This window comes from Cervus canadensis, chromosome 4 (assembly GCF_019320065.1).
Source record: "Cervus canadensis isolate Bull #8, Minnesota chromosome 4, ASM1932006v1, whole genome shotgun sequence".
NCBI lineage: Eukaryota > Metazoa > Chordata > Mammalia > Artiodactyla > Cervidae > Cervus > Cervus canadensis.
This window is the reverse complement of record NC_057389.1, coordinates 43721066-43728498: the sequence shown is the minus strand read 5'-3', so window position 1 is coordinate 43728498 and position 7433 is coordinate 43721066.

Here is a 7433-nt window from a genome sequence, read left to right as displayed (position 1 = left end):
TGGGTGGAGAAGATCCCCAGGAGGAGGGCAGCCCACCCCAGTGTTCTTGACTATAGAATCCCATGGACAGAGTAGCCTGCTGGGCTACAGTCTATAGGGTCACAAAGAGTCAAACACACTGAAATGACTTAGCACACATGCACATGATCTGCTCCTAGCATGTCTTCCCAAGTCTACCTTTTAAAGACCCCTCCACTCTCTTGGAAATAAAATAACATTCTATCTTTTATCAGTTTAGTTCAGTTGCTCAGTTGTGTCTGACTCTTTGCGACCCCATGAATCGCAGCACTCCAGGCCTCCTTGTCCATCACCAATTCCCGGAGTCTACTCAAACTCATGCCCATCGAGTCGGTGATGCCATCCAGCCATCTCATCCTCTGTTGTCCCCTTCTCCTCCTGCCCAAAATCCCGCCCAGCATCAGGGTCTTTTCCAATGAGTCAACTCTTCACATGAGGTGGTCAAAGTATTGGAGTTTCAGCTTTAGCATCAGTCCTTCCAATGAACACCCAGGACTGATCTCCTATAGGATGGACTGGTTGGATCTCCTTGCAGTCCAAGGGGCTCTCAAGAGTCTTCTCCAACACCACAGTTCAAAAGCATTAATTTTTTGGCACTCAGCTTTCTTCACAGTCCAACTCTCACATCCATACATGACCACTGGAAAAACCATAGCCTTGACCAGACGGACCTTTGTTGGCAAAGTAATGTCTCTGCTTTTTAATATGCTATCTAGGTTGGTCATAACTTTCTTTCCAAGGAGTAAGTGTCTTTTAACTTCATGCTCTTTAAACTTGAGAGATGATATCATGTATTAGTCACCTAGCTTTATAGCCCTTTATTCCTTAGTGTAACACCTTTCTTACAGAAGAGACAGTAAATATTTTGTCTAATGTAATTGGATGGGAGGGAGCAAAACTGTTTTGGTATGGTGTATGACCATATTGGTTAATGTGGGACTTAGGGGTGAGGGCTGGGGAGGTGTGGCTGACCCTTCTCCAACAGCATGCTCTTCCTTGGAGACATCAGTGATGTTCAAGTTCTAAATACCATCATCACACTGGTGACTCCAATTTGATATTTCCACCTCTGAGTGCTCTCTTCCAGACTTGTGAATCTAACACTTCCCTACTTGGCATCTCCAATTGGCCAGGCACCTCTAAAAGGCATCTCAAAATTAATATGTCCAAAACAGAATTTTCTAATTCCCTGCCCTAATAACAAAAGAATACATTCATTTCTATCCCCACCATCTTCTCTCAGTAAATAGCACCATCATCTAGTCATTTGCTCAAGCCCAAAATTGGCTTCATTGTTGACTCAAGTTCCCTTACTCTCAATATTCAATAGATCAGCAAGTTCTCCTGTTCAACTTCAGAAACCGTATATCTAATCCATCCACTACCCTTTGACATTGATGGTATCTGATCCAGAACACCATCCTCTCTTGCCTGTACTATTTGATGTCCCCCACTGTTGTTCCCAGGTGATCCATCCATTCTCAACAGTTCAACCAGACTGAACTTTAAAAGCATAAACCATATGTTATCCTCTGCTTATATTCTATAGTGTCTCACATCACTAGAAGAAAATTCTGGAAGACAGTCCATACTCCTCACTGTGGCCTTTAAGACCCTATAAGCTGGCTCCTCCCTGTGTCCACACTCATCACCCACCACACACCTCATTCTGCATCGCAGCCACCCTGACTTCCTTGCTGTTCCTTGAACATACCAAGCTTGCTCCCACTGCAGAACCTTTGGTCTTGTTGTTCCCTCTGCCTAGAATGCCTTCCTCCAGATGTTCCCTTCACTGGTTTCTTCTTGACATTCGGATCCCAACAATGCCATCACCATTTCAGAGAGGTTTCCTGGACCACACAATAGTAGGTGTCCCCAGGGTGGGGATTAGAGTCAGGGCTAAATAACTCTCTAATAATAACTTTTTAGTTTTACCATAGTGTTTTGTCACTATTTGTCTTAGTCCATTTGGGCTACTGTGACAGAATACCATAGACTGAGTAGATCAAAATTATCTCTCACAGTTCTAGTGACTGGGAAATCCAAGATCAAGGTGCCAGCAGATTAAGTGTATGGTGAGAACCTGCTTCCTGGCTTGCAAATGGCTGTCTTCTTCTTGTGTCCTCATGTGGTGAAAACAGGTGAGAGAGCTCAGCATGGTCTCTTTTATAAGGACACTAATCTCATTCATGAGGGTCTATCCCCATGACCTAATTACTTGCCAAAGACCCCCCCCCCACTATCCCCTAATACTGTCACACTGGGGATTAGATTTCAACATACAAATTTGGGGGAACACAAATATTCCATCTATCACTCCATTGTATATTATTTATTTACTTTCTCATTGTCTATTCCCCCATCTACAGTATCAACTACATGAAAACAAGGACATTACCTTATTTCCTATTATCAGCAACTAAAACAGCTGGGCACCAAATTGACAATCACTAAAAATTTGTTGCATCACTGATGCAGGCGGATGGATGAATTCTGATTATGTAAACTTAAATCATTTAGCATCTTTGCCTTAGTTTACCTCCTTCCCTGATGCAGATATAAGGTACTACACTACTTATCAGGAACACAAAGGACACAGTTAAGATAAACAAGAAGGCTGAAGTCTTTACCACTTATTATGAGAAAAATATTGGAGTATATGGGCAAGAAGCCATTTGAAAGTGGCAATGACAGGCTAATGGAGAAAGAAATTCATTTGTTCTATTACCCGTGAACCTCCTGGGGAGTAAATAAGATGAGGGAAAATGAAATGTACCCATTTGTAATATAAAAATTCATAAATACAGCTTATGTTAATTCAGAGTAGAGTAACACTTTGTTTTGCTGGCATCAATAGGTATTTTGCTAAGTGTTTTGTTTTTCCAGATAGTTAATGTTCCCATTGTAAGAAGATTTTTTTCAGTTTGACCGCTTTAATGGAAATAGTTTTCAATTGAATTTCATTGCCACTTTCTCTGGCAGCACACTGAGTAGTCTTTTGTCGATAACTTGGGGATATCATCATAAGCTTACATTACATCCTTGGGTATAAAATAGTGATAAACTATGAAATCACAGATGTGTACACCTTTTATATACATCCTGAGATCTTTTATGTATATTGCATAGGGTTTCTTTTTTTTTTTTCTTATTTACTTAATCAACAAGTAAGATGCTAGTCCCTGCAGGCTGACCACTAAGAACACTGCCCAGAGTCATAAACAAGAGAAATGTGGTTTCTGCCCTCTTGGAGCCCACAGGCTGCTGGGAAAGATGACAGTGACCCAGGGAGTACAAGGGTGACGAATCTCAAAAGCCTGCCCTGAGGCTTGGGAAACACCCCCCAAAGAAATGGCCTTTAAGCTAATTCCTACAGACAAATTACTCAGGGGAAGAATTGTGCAGGCAAATGGAAAAGCGTGTTCAGAAGGTATGAATGACCAAGTTGCATTTGAGCAGAAAAAATAGGATGAGCAAGTCTCCTGATAATGCTGTAGTGTCAGGGAACCAGATGGAGGACCATTCCTTCCATAAACCCAGGCTAGGAACCTGAGACTTTATTCTAAAAATTAATGGTTTTAAAACTGGGAGTAACAAAATCAGCATTACCCTTCAAAAACATGTTAGGAGGAAATAACCTCTAAGCTCTATGCTTTCACACATATTTTTGGTTTAGAGGAAGTTAAGTGGTGCCATATATATCAACCATTCACAAAGTATGGAATTGACAAGGGCCATAGGGACAGTGCAAAAATTGAGAAGAGGGTGTTCAGATATGAGAAGTGCAAGTTTCAGAAAGGAGCCTCGTTATTGGAGGCCTCTTACAATACAGTACATGTAAGAGCCCAATTTAATTCAGTTCAACATTGTTTGAAACAGTTTCCATATACCCAAGAATTAAAGGAAAGTTAAGGTGGATGAACGTGTACCACAAGCAGATGCCCAAGTTCAAGGCCCACCTCAGCCATTACAAGGATGGACCCTGGTGTAGGGAACCTTCGGCATGTCTCTTCCCCCATGGATCTCAGCTTCCTCTCCTGCAGGATAAGAGGATGCCTAAGCCAGCCCCTTTCCTGGAATGCTGAGATGCACATAACTTAGCAGACAGGAGGCTCTATGCGGAGCTCCATCGCCTACTCACCAAGTGACCTTGGACAGGTTACTTGACTTCTTTGAAAGCCAGTTTACCTATTTGTGAATCCCCTACTTCACAGATGGCTGTGAAGTGTAAAATGCCTGGCACAGACAATGCAATCAGGAGATCACTCTGTAATTTTACAGCTGAATGTCTATTGACTCACATTAGCCCACTACAGCAGGAAAAAGAATTTGGAAATGAATGTTTCCTTCAGGAAAAAAGTGGCCCCTTATGAATTAAGAACTCATGCTACATATTACATTTTTCTGTATCCTTTGGAGATTTAGTAACATTTTGGGAGCCATCTTGCACCATCCATCTGTCCAACATTTGTGCTCCGGAGTATCTTTCCTCTATCAGCTTGGCCACTCTGTTTTGAATGTGTTGTGACACTAGCCCTAGTCTGTCTATTCTGAGCGTGTTATTAAGCTGATGTTGCATGAATCAGTATAAATTCTGCTAAGAGCCAACATTTTCTTAGTTTCTGAGCATCAGTGCAGAAATGAGCTTGCATGGTTTCTTTGTGGTCTCTTTGTAGACCCCAAGGGTGTTAATAACAAGTCATATACTCTATTTTTCTTATTATTTTTAAATAACTGGGTTTTAAATTAGTTTAATGCATGCACATTGTTTAAAAATATGAAGAGTGAAGAAGGTTTTGAGGTTAAAATCTTTTTTGCTTCCTACTTTCTGGTCCCTAGTTATACTCCCCATATAAGAACAGTATTTTATACATTCTTCCAGAAATGTTTCCCCTCCCTCCCTTTCTAAATATACCCTATGTAATTATCTTTATTTTACACAAATAAGACTATATCAATCCTTCTTTCCCACCTTCCTTCCTTTGTTTATTTTTTATCATTGTATTTACTTTACACAAATGGGACTGTACTATTCAGACTTTACATCTTGGACATTTTTCCATGGGAATAGTTGTAGATCTGCCTCATCCTTTTGAGTGGCTTTCTGGAATCCTATCAACTGAATGTACCCTTTAACCAACCCCTGTTGTTGGGCATTTTAGGTGTTTCCAATCTTCTGCTCTTGCAAACATTTCTGTAACAACTATCTCTGGACATATATCTTTGCACAATTGAGAAACTTTATTTGTAACGTAAGTTCTTGTAAGTTTTAAAACCCAGAGGGGCATCCTCCTGCATGTTCACCAAACCATCAGCCTGTTGCTGCTAATGTCAGACCTCCAAAAAGAGCTCATTCTGAGACTGGTGGCAGACTCGGGTACAATCAATATCTTGAAAGGTATTATCCACTCAGGTGGACAATACAGGTACAATCAATATCTTGAAGGGTGTTATCAATCTTTATTGTGAAGATAGGTAATAATGTAGCAAAGTGCCTGACAAATATCCAACACACCATTATTACCTGATGAATGGTAGCTTTTAGTCATGTTTCCTTTATACTTATGAACAACCAGTGAAGAATTTATCTCCAAGACCTGAAGATAAGTATAACTAGAGTTAATGGGTTGGTATAATATTAGCAAATTTTAGGTGGCACTACTTTTATGAAACTCAGCCATTTATTAAAGAAGCATGTCCAATAGAATAAGAAAGTCCTTTTTGGGTAGTAAAGGAAAACCTATGAAGCATTATGCTTCAATTTTAGAAATTTTCTCTGGTTGGATTCTCCAAGAAGCCTTGACATTTTCAACAATAGAAATCGATTCATAGCTGATAGGTATTAGTCATGGCATTTGGGGGAAAAGAATTGCTAATTTAAATAATGTAGTATGGGTTTTGATCTTAGCAAGTCTTGAGAACACAATCAGGCATTTGGGTCCCATTCATTCATTCATTTGACAAATGTTTATTGAGCACCTGCTAGGTACCAGCAGGGTTCCAGGTTACAGGGGTGCAACATAAACTAAATAGCCACGTGACCTTCAACAAGCCTCTTTCCCTTCTTCAACTTTATCTTCCACATCTTTAAAAGAAGCTGGCTGGACTATATTATCTCCAAGGATCCTCCCAGATGTATCATTCTGCCCCTTTCCTTCCTGCATTCCTAATGGTGATCTCGATGCAGTGCTGCCCTACTTGACGGGCATAGCATGTGGGAGTGCCACAGAATCCCTCGCAGGAGCACTGCCAAGTTTTGGCCAATGGGTACTGTATTCATTTCCTCAAACTGCTCTCACAAATGGGGTGACTTAAGACAAAAGGAATTTATTCTCTCCCAGTTCTGGAAGTTCAAGTGTGAGGTCGACATCATCAGGGCCTTGCTCTCTCTGAAGAGTCTACAGAAGAATCCTTCCTTGCTTCTTCCCAGGTTCCGGTGTTACCAGCAATCCTTGGTATTCCTGGGCTTGTAGCTGCATCACTGCAGTCTCTGTCTCAGTCGTCACGTGGCCTTCTCCCTGGGGATCTGTCTGTGTGTCTGTTTTCTCTTATAAAAACAACCATCAGTAGAGTAGGGCCCACCCTAATCCAGAATGACCTCAGCTAGTTACACTGCAAAGACCTTATTTCCAAGTAAAGTCACATCCGAAGGTTCCAAGTGGACATAAAGCTTCAGGGGACACTATTCAACCCAGTCAAGATACTGTTTTCTTTTGCTTCTACCAAGACTATTACAACAGTGTCTGCCAGCAGACCCGGAGCTGGGGAGGTCACTCAGCCTGGGGCAGAGGGGCACTCTGTGAGGAAGAGGTAGGGAGCACACCTGAGCATCAAGGCTGGCAACAAAGGAAGGATTTGTGTTGAGTGGAACCTGTGAGGCTGCCTTGCAGATGGGTATAACAGGGCAGGATAGGCCAGCTTGTGCACCTAGGACGTTCCAGGTCGTAGACAGCAACATCGTGTTAGGAGGGGCAGTGGAAAGAGAAAGAAAACTGTAAGTTTTCCTCCCAGTTGTAACTGGGAGACTTTCTAATGGTGCTTTCGGGATGATTGCTTCTAATTAATTGTTGGTTGCTTTGGTATTGTTTTGAGTCATTTCTTCCCTTCTAGCTGAGCACCCAAAATGCAAGGATTTAAAAGGGCAACCCACATGCAGGAAGGCAGACAGTGGGGCTTGGAGAGAAGGGATCATGGGCTGTAGCTCTGGAGCCAAATCCAGGATGGAACCTCTGCTCTCCCCTTATTGGCAGTGTGTCTTGGGAACATTCATTTATTTCTCAGCGCTCAGACTCCTTAGGTGTAAACTGGGGATAATAATAGAAACTTTGGTGGTGAGGAGAAAATGTGAGGAGAATAATTCATGTGCACCATGAATAAAACAGTGCCAGGAGCATAAAAATGTGCTTAATATATGT